This window comes from Rattus rattus, chromosome 8 (genome assembly GCF_011064425.1).
Source record: "Rattus rattus isolate New Zealand chromosome 8, Rrattus_CSIRO_v1, whole genome shotgun sequence".
Taxonomy (NCBI): Eukaryota; Metazoa; Chordata; class Mammalia; order Rodentia; family Muridae; genus Rattus; species Rattus rattus.
Window position 1 is genome coordinate 34,400,542 of NC_046161.1, and position 13,975 is coordinate 34,414,516.

At 36.9% G+C, this 13,975-nt stretch overlaps 1 pseudogene; it reads right to left on the bottom strand.

The window, feature by feature from the left end:
* Window positions 1-5,896: 5,896 nt before the first annotated feature.
* On the bottom strand, window positions 5,897-6,615 carry LOC116906535 (annotated as a pseudogene).
* Between the last annotated feature and the right edge of the window lie 7,360 nt (window positions 6,616-13,975).

Below are 13,975 nucleotides of genomic sequence, written 5' to 3' on the forward strand. Positions count from 1 at the left end.
AGATAGTTTACCTGATTGTGACTTACCTTTAGTAAGTGGCATCTGTCTAGAAAATCATTCATTTCACTTAGCTATTCCAGTTTTGTCGAGTAAAGGTTTTTGAAGTAAGAACTAATGATTTTTAAATTTCCTTAATTTTTCTTGTCTGACTTTTCATTTCTGATTTTGTTGATTTGGATACTGCCTTTGTGCCTTTTAGTTAGTTTGGCTAAGTTTATCAATCTTGTTGATTTTCTCAAAGAACCAGCTTTTGATTTTGTTTATTCTATTATTCTCCTTGTTTCTAATTGGTTGATTTCAGCCCTGAATTTGACAATTTCCTGTCCTCTACTTCTCTTGTGTGTGCTTGCTTGTTTCTATTCTAGGACTTTCAGGTGTGCTGTTAAGTTGCTAGTATATTTCCCCAATTTTTTAAATTTTCTCCTTTTTAAATCTTTTTATTGGATATTCTATGTATTTACATTTCAAATGTTATCCCCTTCCCCCCCTCTCCCATGCCCTATTCTCCTTCTTCTATGAAGATGCTTCTACTCCCACTCACCTACTCCCTTTTCAACACCCCAATTCCCCTTCACTGGGAAACTGAGTCTTCACAGGACCAAGGGCTTTTCCCTCTTATTGATGCCAGACAATGCCATCCTACATATGCAGCTGGAGCCATGGGTCCCTCCATGTACTTTTTGGTTGGTGGTTTAGTCCCTGGAGTGGTCTGGTTAGTTGACATTGTTACTCTTCCTATGGGGTTGCAAACTGCTTCATGAAGGCACTTAATGCTATAAATTTTCCTCTTTGCATTGCTTTCACTGTGTTTTGTAAATTTCTTTATCTTGTGCCTTCATTTTCATTGAATTCTAGATTGTTTATCTCTCTGTCTCTCTCTCACTCTGTCTCTCTCTATCTCTCTGTCTCTCTGTCTTTCTCTTTCTCTCTTTCTTATTCATCCCTGAGCAAGTGATCATTGAGTACATAGTTGTTTATTTTTCATGAATATTTGGGCTTTCTGTTGTTTCTGTTGTTGAAGTCCAACTTTAATCCTTGATGATCTGACAGAATACAAGGTGTTATTTCAATCTTTTTTTTTAATCTGTTGAGTCTTGTTTTCTGCCTGATTATATATATTGTCAGTTTTGAAGAATGTTTCATGAGGAGCTGAGAAGGTATATTCTCTGGTAGATTTTTTTGTGTATACTATCATATCATCTGCAAATAGCGATATCTTGACTTCTCCCTTCCTAATTTGTGTTCCTTTGATCTCCTTTTGTTGTTTAATTACTCTGGCTAGAACTTCAAGTACTATATTGAATACGTAGGGAGAGAGTGGGCACCCTTGTTTTGTCCGTGATTTTAGTGGGATTGCTATGAGTTTATCTCCATTATGTTTGATGTTGGCTATTAGCTTTCTGTATTTTGCTTTAAATAAGTTTAGATATAGACCTTGATTTCCTGCTCTCTCCAATACTTTTAACATGAATGGGTATTGTATTTTGTTAAAGGCTTCTAATGAGAAGATCGTAATCAAGTTATCATTGAGTAGATAGTGGTTCAGCTTCCATGTGCATGTGTGCTTTCTGTTGTTTTTGTTGTTATTGAAGTGTAGCCTTAGTCAGTGGTGTTCCAATAGAATACATGGGATTAATTCAATGTTCTTGTGTCTGTTGAGGTTTGTTTTGTGTCTGATTATATGGTCGATTTTTGAGAAGGCACCACAGCACCACGAGGTGCTGAGAAGAAGGTATATTCTTGTGTTTTAGGTTAAAATGTTCTTCAGATATCTGTTAAATATATTTGGTTCGCAATTTTTTTTTAGTTTCATTGTATGTCTGTTTAATTTCTGTAGCCCTGATCTGTCCATTTTTGAGAGTTTGGTGTTGAAATCTCCTACTATTATTATGAGGTTCACTGTGTCTTTTGAGCTTCAGTAACATTTCTTTTACAAATCTGGATGCTCTTTCATTGAATGCATATATACTCAGAATTGAGAATTCATGTTGGTGAATTTTTCCTTTGATGGATATATTTTGTTCTCCCCCACGACCCCGTTTTGATAACTGTTGGTTGACAGTCTATTTTAATGGACGTTAGAATGGCTACTCCAGCTTGTTTCTTATGACCATTTGTTTGGAAAAAACATTTTACAGCCTTTTACTTTGAGGTAGTTTCTGTCTTTGTTGCTGATTTGCATTTTTTTGTTGCAGCAAAATGTTGTGTATTGTTTATGTATCAAGTCTGTTAGTCTATGTCTTTTTATTGGAAAATTGAGCTCATTGATGTTGAGAGCTAATAGGGACCAATGATTGTTGCTTTCTGTTATTTTTATTGTTAGAGTTGGAATTACATTTGTGTTTATCTTCTTTTGGGTTTGTTGTGAAAAGATTAATCTCTTGCTTTTTTGGGGGGGGCTGTGGTTTCCTTTCTCGTGTTAGAATCTTCTTCTATTACCTTCTGTAGGACTGAATTGGTGGAATAATATTGTTTAAAATAATGTTTTAACCGTCCCGCCAGCCTAACATCTATCAGAGTTAGTGGAAAAGAAATGATACAGGTAAAGTAGACCTCTCTAGAAATCGTTTTTTTAGAGTAAATCCCATCTGAGTTGACAAGAAATCAGCAGTTCAGTTCACAGGTCTGCAGAGGCAGCTGGATCAACTCACAAACACTTCCTGGATATACCAGAAGCCCAGTTCAGTACAGTCAGAACAGGCAAACCTCAGTTGAATTGCCATGAGTCAGAAAGTGTGACCAACTGTAATGCCAGGAGGTCTAAGTCGTGCCTCTTTCAGCAAAGCTAAGATCAGCCCAGATGCAAAAAGAAGAGGTGTTGCACAGCTAGCTCTAGAAGCAAGTCTAGCTCTGCCTCTGTCTCTGTCTGTGGAGTCCTATTCATATTCCCTCCAAACATCACATGCCCTCCACAGGTCTTACTTTTCCCTGTGACTTGCTTACCTCTGCATATGTTTTACCTCAGCATGTCATGCCTCAGCATGTGAGTCTGTCTTATCTGACATCAATCTGCCAATTGTCCTGAGTCCAAAGGAAGTTGCAAGAAGGCACAGTATGGCACCAGAACTTTTTTGGTGCATTTCTCTCAGTGGGGTCCCAACAAATAGACCTCAATGTAAGACAAACCAATACATGCATGTCATTAGCAAAGAATCCTTTATCACGTGTCCTTTCACATACTTGCTTTATTAGGATCTCTTCCACCGTGTCTGCTTCACTGAAACATTCCTTTATGTGTTTGCCCCAGCAAAACATCATCCCAGACAACTGACTTTCCAAAGAACCCCTAAGTTTTCACTTCACATACCCATAATTAAAATACTAAAATTTTTGTTACATTTTTAATGATCTTAGTAGGACTTATTTCTTTTACATTAATATAATTTTCATGACATTTTAAAAACCTTTGAGTTTGTGTTATGTGGAAATGCATGAAGGTCAGAAGACAGCTCCTAGCAGTAGGATGCATGGGTCCTGGGCATGGACTAAGTTCATTAACTTTAGTGTCAAATGAGTTAACTGCTGAAAAACCTTATGTGCCATAAATGTCATTGTGATTGCAAGCTAAAGAAGTGAAGATCTATCTGTTTGCCATTTATATGTAACCAACCCTAAACAAATAGCCTTCTGAGTAATATGTACTGTGTAAATGACAACAGAATTTGAATAATTGTAGCTAACTGCCTTCAGTAAACAGCATTTTAACCTATTACCCCGTGACACAGTAAACTGGGTCCTATATATAAATACATTAAATATAGAAATCCTCATATTTCCTACATAATAAGTCAACAATTACCCATACCTTCCTAGATTTCAAATCCCATTAACTTTTGAAATAGTAGTGTCTATATGATTCATGAAGTCTTCAGTCTTCATCGTTAAAAACTGCATCCTTAGCGTTCTCTTAAATTGTAGTTTGGTTACTAATACTCTTTATTTGAGGAAATGCATTTGCCATGAATTTTCAATGAGGAAAATATGTATGTTAATGCGTGAGGTATTACTTAAAATAACGTGATGAATGATCATTTGCCTTTAAAGACTTACTTAGGAAAGTGATATATTTTTGCTGTGCAGTTGTTTACTTAGACCTCATCAGCTTCTCGTTGTGGGAGGAAAGAATGATGAATGTGGAGGATTTAGCACAGCAAAAAACTCACTTGTCTCATTAGAAATTTTGTTTTTAGTCTCTGCTACATTTTTCTCTCCTGCATTTACATTAGACTGGAACAATTCTGGGTTTAAAAAATTGAAGATAGGTGGGTGGCCTCCTTCCTCAGCTGGGAACCATGTCCATCTACAGATGATCTCTTCAGCTTTCGTCTCATCACAGTTGGACATTTCAGCTCGTGTCATTCCCATCGAGTCCTGGTAGTCTCTCATATCCTAGGTCTCTGGGACATTCTAGAGGTTCCCCCCACCTCAACCTTCTACTGCTGCATATGTGCATTAATTCTCCTGGTCCTCTGGGCTTCTCTCCTGTCTCCATAAATACTTAATCCTTCCCATTTTTACCCCTCTCCCACCTAGGCTCCTCCCTCCCTCTGTATCCCATGATTATTTTGTTTCCCCTTCTAAATGGAGTTCAGATCTCCACACTTGGGCCTTTCTTCTTGTTAAGTTTTCTATAGTCTGTGAGTTTTATCATGGGTATTCTGAAATTTTTGGTTAATCTCCATTTACCAGTGAGTACATACCACGCATGTCCATTTGGATCTGGGTTACCTTACTCAGGGTGATATTTTTCTAGTTCCATCTATTTGTCTGCAAAATTCGATGAAGTCCTTGTTTTCAATAGCTATATAGTACTCCGTTGTGCAAATATACCACATTTTCTGGATACAATGTGACGTCTGCATGGATTTCAGTGTCTGGCTATACAAATAAGGCTGCTATGAGCTTAGTGAAGTCCTTATCATATGGTGGAACATCTTTTGGGAATATTACCAGGAATAATATAGCTGGGTCTTCAGGTATAACTATTTCCATTGTGCAGACTTGCAGAGTGTTTGTAACAGTTTGCAATCTTACCAACAGTGGAGAAGTTTTCTTTTTTCGCCACATCCCGGCCACATATACTGGTGAGTGTTTGTTTGTTTGTTTGTTTTTTACATTAAAAAGTTTTTATTGTTAATAGCAACTTTTCATTTCTTAATTTTTAAATAACAGAAATATATAGGAGTTAGATGTCAGAAATAGGTAAAATTATAATTTAAAGGATAATAATCAGCAGTTTTTAAATGTGTAAAGTTAGCCAATTTTTTAATACAGTAAAAACATAGTTGTAGCTGGTGACAGCTTGACACAAATACTCCAACAAAACTGTCTACCGCACACTCCAGTCAATTACTTTAGTTCCTTTATCCATACTCCATATGGCAGTGTTCATCGACAAAGAACAAAAGGCTCAGAGCAAGTATTTTAGTTAGTTATAAGTATTACCAATTAATTACAAGGAAAGCCCTACCCGGATAACATTCTTTAGAATAACACTGAGGACACAAGGCCTGTAAAAGGCAAAGGCAATCACACTGGCAAGATTAGTATACAACAAATTTTGACCAACTGAGGTCACAAGGCTCATTGCCATCAGGTGTTTCCTTAGAACCTGACCGCTACTCAGAAGCACAGAGTGGACATTCTCTTGAGTGTGTCTGCAGCTCTCACTGTGTCCGGCTTTCCTGAAAATCAGACAATATTGAAAAGTACACGACCACCATGATTTATACCAAGCTGCCCCTAGAGTGTGTTCCATTACACTAACAAATCCTATTTATAGAGAATGTGCACATGTGATTTAAAAGACATACATCAAGTGATTTATTTTATAAAAAAAAAAATGATATTCGTCACACCATTTGCATCACTATTAAAACAACTGGGCAGTGACGTGTTACTGGCGTGAAAGAGACTGTGACCATAAGGGGAGAAACATCTCACTTGAGTCTTGATTTTCCACAACTTCCCCTGTCTTCCAACTGCAGGTCTGGGGGGAAAGGGGGGAGCAGGGTCCCCAGGCCGAGGAAGAGTGGCTGAAGAGAAGCTGCTGTTTTTTGGCTTGCCAACTTCCAGGACCCGCAGATTCAATGAAGATTCGGTAGAGAAGGGAGCAGTGCTGAATTCTCCTTTTGGATGGTAATGACCGTGGATACTCTTTGGTTTTTCAGAGAAATTGCTCTCATCTGAATTGGACCTAGAAAGGTTGTTGGTGGCTCCCACTGCAATGGACGCACAGCTACTGCGATTCAGGCCTTTGAGGTGCTCCAGTTTTATATTCCAAAGCTTTAGCATCTCATTCGTTATCTGCTGAATCAGGAAGTTCTGTGTTTTCTCCCTGTGAATGGATTCCACAAGGGTGTCCAGTCCCTTCGGGGTTTTCCTGTGAGTATGTAAGTAGTCTAACAACCCTTCCTTTTTCTACTTAAAGTTCGGCAAGAAATTTCTTCTGTGTCTTTTCTCCGTTTTGTTTTGTTTTGTTTTCTTTGCTCGTAGATGATCAAAATGTCTCTCTGCTATGATTTTCTCACACAGGTAAACACACAAATACTCTAAAGCGTCCTTCTTCACTTCAGTCCAGTCCTCTTCCATGAATGATGGCACGGGAGCCTCCATGGCCGTGGCCGGATTGGCCTCCTTCCACCGCCCAGGCTAAGGGCTCCAAGATCCAGGAATCAGGCTGTGACTTTTTTGGACTAGGAACGGAAGCTGTTGCTTGAGTTTTTGATCTTAGACATTCTGCTTAGTGTAAGGTAGAATCTCAGGGTCGTTTCAATTTGCATTTCCCTGCTTACTAAGGCTGTTCAACATTTCTTGAAGTGCTTCTCAGTCATTTGAGATTAGTCACCAGCCCAAGTTGGGATCTATCCCATGTGAGCACACTAAACCTTGACACTAATATTAATGCTATATTGTGCTTGCATTCAGGAGCTTGACATGGCTGTCCTCTAAATGTTCTCCCAGCTTCTGAGTGAGACAAATGCAGATATTTAAAGCCAACCATTGGTTTGAGGTCTGGGACCAATATGGAAGAGGTCCAGGAAAAAGGGAAGGAACTGAGAGGGACTGCAACCCCATAGGAAGTACAACAGCGTCAACTAACCTGGACCCCTCGGAGATTCCAGAGACTAAGCCAAAAACCAAGGCGCATACATGGGCACATGTGTAGCGGGTCTGCTTGTATAGCCTCAGTGGGAGAGGATGCCCTGTTCAAATTTGGTACGCCAGGGAAGTGGGTTGCTGGTGGGAGTGAGTCTCTGGGTTGGAGGAGCACCCTCTCAGAGGTGATAGAGGGGGAATGGGATGAAGAACTAGGGAGGGGGGGAAAGAAAGTGGGACTTCTTTTGGAATGCAAATAAATAAAATACTTTAATAAAAATTATTTTTAGGAAGAATTTAATTAAATCCACTGGCTCTGCATGTCAGAATTTTCTGAGTTCATAAACACAATCAACAGAATTACTGCCGCAGAGAGCAGTAATTGAGGAAAATTAGACACAAGCCAATAACAAAGCTTTACTTATCCCTACCATTACTACAGTATGATAGAACATTGAGATACCCAGAAGCTTATTTTACATATACCAACTGATTAATCACATTTCACTCACTAATTCTACAATGCTAAATATATTGATATAAATTTGAGTTTCTTTCTAAATCACAGAAATTTTGAAGAACTTTTGGTTTGCTATATTCATATAGCATAGCTCTTGCAACCAAGTTTCTCTAGTTCATCTTCAACTTAACACAATGTACAGTAAAAAACAGCAAGTGAACTTTAACTAAAATAATACCTTCCATGACAGTAGCTCAATAGAACACTTTATTACTTGATATTTGATGTAATTGCACACAGCTCACTGTTGCCTAGGCTCACCTAGGCAAGAATGAATGAGAAATAAACCAAAGCAAGAGAGTAAGCAGTGGGCCTTCAGGGTCTATGCTTTAGTTGCAGTCTCCACAATCCTTACTTGTGTTTTCTTGACTGTATCCCATCATTTAAACCAAAGCTTCTTATTCATTTTGCTTATGGTTGGTGTCTAATCACAGCAACTGAGTAGCAAGCTAGAGCAGAAAGACATCTGAAACTGAAATATCTGCTTCTGTTGAGTAGTTTTGTATATCAACTTGACACAACAGAGTTATCAAAAAAGAAGGAGCCTCAGATAAGAACATGGATCCATGACATCAAGTTGTAAAGCATTTTCTTTTCTATTAGTGATCAATGTGAGGAGAGACCAGCCCATTGTGGGTAGTGCAATCTCTGTGCTTATTTTCCTGGATACTATAAAAAAGCAGACTAAGTAAGCTATGTGACAAAAGCCAGTAAAGAGCACCCCTCCATGTCCTCTGCTTTAGCTCCTGACTCCAGGTCTTCCCTGCTAGTTATCCTGTCTTGATGTCCCCAATGATGAACACTAATCTGGAAGCTTACGTCAAATATTTTCCTTCCCAACTTGTTTACGGTCATGTTGCTCTGTCACAACAATAGAAAGCCTTATAAAGATACTGCCCAAATCTTATCGATGAAACATGATATACAGTAAATTAGTGCTAAAATTTTACAAACAATGTAAAGAGTAAAACAGTTAACAATGCAGTTCATTGGGCATTTGATGCATTGGGCACGTGATATGTACTGAGCTGGAAAGTGGAGTGCTTTCACATGTGGAATGGCAGTTCAAAGGATGCAAACTGAATTGAATAAAAGTTAGATTGTTTAAAGTTAACTAAAGAATCTTAAAGTTTAAAATAAATGTGTATTATCAAAACAATTGGTGATGGGGATCTATATGCTGCTTTTAAAAATTCCAGATTCTTGCATACTCTCTTTTCATCTTTTGTTCTGTATTGAATTCTAAATTGAAAAACCATAATGTTTCTTCTGCATAGGCTAACCTGATGCTCTCCACACATGTTATTAACTACAAGTCAGTTGTCTGGGATGATGTTTTGCTGGGGCAAACACATAAAGGAATGTTTCAGTGAAGCAGACACGGTGGAAGGGATCCTAATAAAGCAAGTATGTGAAAGGACACGTGATAAAGGATTCTTTGCTAATGACATGCATGCATTGGTTTGTCTTACATTGAGGTCCATTTGTTGGGACCCCACTGAGAGAAATGCATCAAAAAAGTTCTCGTGCCATACTGTGCCTTCTTGCAACTTCCTTGGACTCAGGACAATTGGCAGATTGATGTCAGATAAGACAGACTCACATGCTGAGGCATGACATGCTGAGGTAAAACATATGCAGAGGTAAGCAAGTCACAGGGAAAAGTAAGACCTGTGGAGGGCATGTGATGTTTGGAGGAAATATGAATAGGACTCCACAGACAGTGACAGAGGCAGAGCTAGACTTGCTTCTAGAGCTAGCTGTGCAACACCTCTTCTTTTTGCATCTGGGCTGATCTTAGCTTTGCTGAAAGAGGCACAACTTAGACCTCCTGGCATTACAGTTGGTCACACTTTCTGACTCATGGCAATTCAACTGAGGTCTGCCTGTTCTGACTGTACTGAACTGGGCTGCTGGTATATCCAGGAAGTGTCTGTAAGTTGATCCAGCTTCCTCTTCAGACCTGTGAACTGAACTGCTGATTTCTTGTCAACTCAGATGGGATTTACTTTAAAAAACGATTTCTAGAGAGGTCTACTTTACCTGTATCATTTCTTTTTCACTAACTCTGATAGATGTTAGGCTGGAGGGAAGGTTAAAACATTATTTTAAACAATATTATTCCACCAATTCAGTCCCACAGAAGATAATAGAAGAAGATTCCAACACGAGAAAGGAAACTACACCCAAGAAAAAGCAAGAGATTAATCTTTTCACAACAAACCTAAAAGAAGAGAAACACAAATGTATTTCCAACTCTAACAGTAAAAATAACAGAAAGCAACAATCATTGGTCCCTATTAGCTCTCAACATCAATGAGCTCAATTTTCCAATAAAAAAAATGGACTAACAGACTTGATACATAAACAATACACAACGTTCTGCTGCAACAAAAAAAATGCAAATCAGCAACAAAGACAGAAACTACCTCAAAGTAAAAGGCTGGAAAATTTTTTCCAAACAAATGGTCCAAAGAAACAAGGTGCAATGTTTGGAGCCAGGTTGATTTGATACCTTCACGTTTATGTTTGTTGGTTATGTATTGAAATTTGTGTACCTGGAAGCAGAGCATTGGTTGTATTTTCTTTAATCCTGTGTATTCTTCCAGTGAATGCATATTTAGTGCGCAAGCAAATTATGGTTAGAACAGTCATGAGATTTCATTGCAGCCCTCTGAAAGAATTTATAGACAGTAGCTATGATTTTAGCTTATTTTTCTGGCAATGATTTTCCTCATCACTCTGAGAAGAAATATTTACTCTAAATTTTATAATATTTGATTATTCTGAGAATTTACTTCAGCTTAAGCTTTAAGACTATTATTAAGTCAATACCTTTAAAATCCAACCCACTTTGTAGTTGTACAGTTTTAATTGGACACCCTATGAGTATCCACATAAAACTTCATACGTATATAATACCTAGGACTCATAATATTTCAAGCATAAATAGCCTCAAAGCCAACTTTTTATTACTACTAATACCTTCCACACAGGGAAGGAAAGTCATCACAGCTTAGTTTGTTTTAAAGAACTATGCAGGAAGTAATGGCACCAAGCATAATTTCTCTAGTTTGCAATTTCTTTGCAGGACATACTTAAAAGTTGGAGAGATGACTCAACTATCAACAGCAATTGCTGTCCAAGAAGAGGAGCTGCATTTGATTTCTAGCACTTACTGTTTGGTTCAAAGCTTTTTAAAGTTCCCAGGGATATAATTACTGCTTTTGGCAATCATATATGCCAAAATCACATATGCCATTGCTGTACAAATATGAATGCACAGAAAACACTCATTCTAACTTAAATAAGAAAGAAACAAACAACAAGGTTATGATAATAGAATATTTAATAATATCATGAAGCTGTTAATTTATGACTAGAAATGTTAAGGCTTCTTTGTAAAAAGGCATAAATAAAATTATAAAAAATTCAAGTAAAGTGTGTTACTTAACTCTATCAGTACAATTATCCTCAGTCTTTTCAATATCTGTCTGAAAGTTTCAATATAAGAAATGAAAGCTCTGTGTAGTAATAAAATGGGATGAAAAATATATTGCTTACTTCAGTGGTAAATCTGTTTTATATTTATTTTAAAATGAAAACATGTTCTGATATGACAATAATGTTTTCCACATGTGTGCAATCGTCAAATAATTCATAAAAATGTCAAATAAAAATGATATGAAGAAGCATAATACAGGATGCTAGTATGGTTTCCTCACACGATAATCTATTTTATTTCACTAAGAATCAAGAAAGCACAAATAGACCCATTTAAAAGTGCTTATTGTTGTGCACTGGAAATATCACAGTTAGGTCAAACCCACTTGTCTACTTCCTGTAGCACTCTCTATCAGGTTTCAGATAAACAAAACTTTTGAGCATTTGGAAACTATGGGCTAAAGTTTTATGTCTTTACATAGACATAAAACTCCCAGAACATTGGGAAATTTTAAATGTCAAAAATGTCATACTCTGTCTGCTGTTTTTCTTTTTGTTCAGGATCAATATCACTCTGTCTTCAGCAGGATTAGTAAAGGAGAGCTTCCTCAGAAATGTGTTCAGGTGAAAGACATGTAGTATTCAACTATGCATGTACCTCTACAGAAATCAGAAAATGTATTCTGATTTCATCTTGAATGCCACTGTATTTAAGGTATCCACAGGGAAAATTTCAATGAAACGCAAAAGTATGAATAAAATTACCATACAGTTCCTAGAATTTTTATTCTCTCATAAGAAACTACCAAATCCAAACAAAGACAAACAAGCAGACTCAAAACATAGATATGTAATTTGTGCCTCTACACACACACACACACACACACACACACACACACACACACACACACCCCTACATAAAGGGAGACTTACATACATACAGAGATTCACACATAATATAGTCATACACTTATTTCTAGACACATATACATGTATGCCCAGGCACACATACAATCATACAGGTAAATATAAACACAAAAACATATCCAAACAGACAGAGAACACAAAACATACAAATACCGGCACACAGATATATGTGCAGGAATGCATTTTGATACACAAACAGATACAAAGAGACATCGAAACAGACAAATTGTGCTCACATATAATGACAGAGAGAGACAGTCTGACAGACAGACACATGTATACCCTCATAGCAACACAGATACACAGGTATACATACATGTAGGCACAGAAACAGGAGCACAATAAACACACACAGAGGCACACAAAGACACATGCACTTAGACACACAGGAAGATACTCATAGACACAAAGACTTAACAGATCTGTTAATCAAAAAACTCTCCTTTCTCTAATATGTTCTACTTGTCAGGACCCTACCACAGAGTAAAAGGCTAGTAAAATTTTTCTAAAAAAAAATCATCCTAAGAAGGAAGCTACAATAGTCATTCTAATACCCAATATTACAGACTTTCAACCAAAAGTTATTAAAAGAGATGGGGAAAGATACTTCATAGCCATCAAAGGAAATAAGTCCACCAAGAGGAAGTCTCAATTCTGAACATCTATGCCCCAAATGCAAGGGCACACATATTCATAAAACGAATTTCACTAAAGCTCAAAGTGTACATTGAAACTCATAAAATAATAGTGGGAGACTTTACCACTCTTACCAATGGACAGGTCATTGAGATGAAAACTAAACAGAGAAACTAACAGAAGTTAAGAAACAAATGGATTTAGTAGATATATACAGAAGATTTTACCCTAAAACAAAAGAATATACCTTCTTCTCATCATGCACCTCATTTTACATTCTCCAAATTTGAATATATAATCAGACACAAAACAAGCATCAATAGATATAAGAAGAATGAAAAAATCCCATGCATCCTATCAGATCACCACAGACTAAGGCTACACTTTAATATCAACAACAACAACAACAACAACAACAACAACAACAACAAAAACCCAGAAAACCGACATAACCATGGAAATTGAACTTTACTCAATCATAACTTGGAGAGAGAAAACATAAAGAAAGACTGTCTAGAATTCAATGAAAAGGAAGACACAGAATGTTCAAACTTATGGGACTCAATAAGTTCATGGCACTAAGTGCCCTCCTAAAGAAATTGGAGAGAACTTACACTAGTAACTTAATAGCGCAACTGAAAGCAGTAGAACAAAAAAGAAGCAAACACACCCAAGAGGAGTAGATGGTAGAAAATAATCAAACTCAAGGTAGAAATGAACCAATTAGAAACAAAGAGAACAATACAAAGACTCAACAAAACCAAAAGCTGGTTCTTTGAAAAAACCAACAAGATAGATAAACCCTTAGCCAAACTAACTAAAGGAGTATTTGCTTTTCAATATCAGTCTTGCCTGTGTATATTAATAGAAAAATTACCATTAACCTCAATTATTATTAAAAATTATTTGTTAATTATTCTCTGTTGTTCTTGCAGTACTTGATACTTTTGTAATTTTTTCTTTCTACTATTCTTGTGTTTTTTGCTATGTTCTTTTTACTCATGCTCATTTTGCATTTCAGAGTAAAAGTACTTTCAGAGTGCTGTTTTAGTGCTTATGAATTCTTATAATTGTGTTTATTATTGATCTTTATTTTGTCTCCTTCCATTAAAAGAGATAACTTTGCTGGGTAGAGTAACTGGGATTAGAAGTGATGTCTCTACATGTTTAAAATAAATCACTATTACCCTCCTCTTTTATGAGTATCCAAGATATAATCTTCTGTTACCCTGATGGGGCCTTCTTGACATGACTCCTCTTTTGAATATTTCAACTTCCTCCCTATGTAATAAAACAAATTTTAAGTAAGATGTGTTAATGACTGGTTCTTCACATGTTTGTTATTTAAAT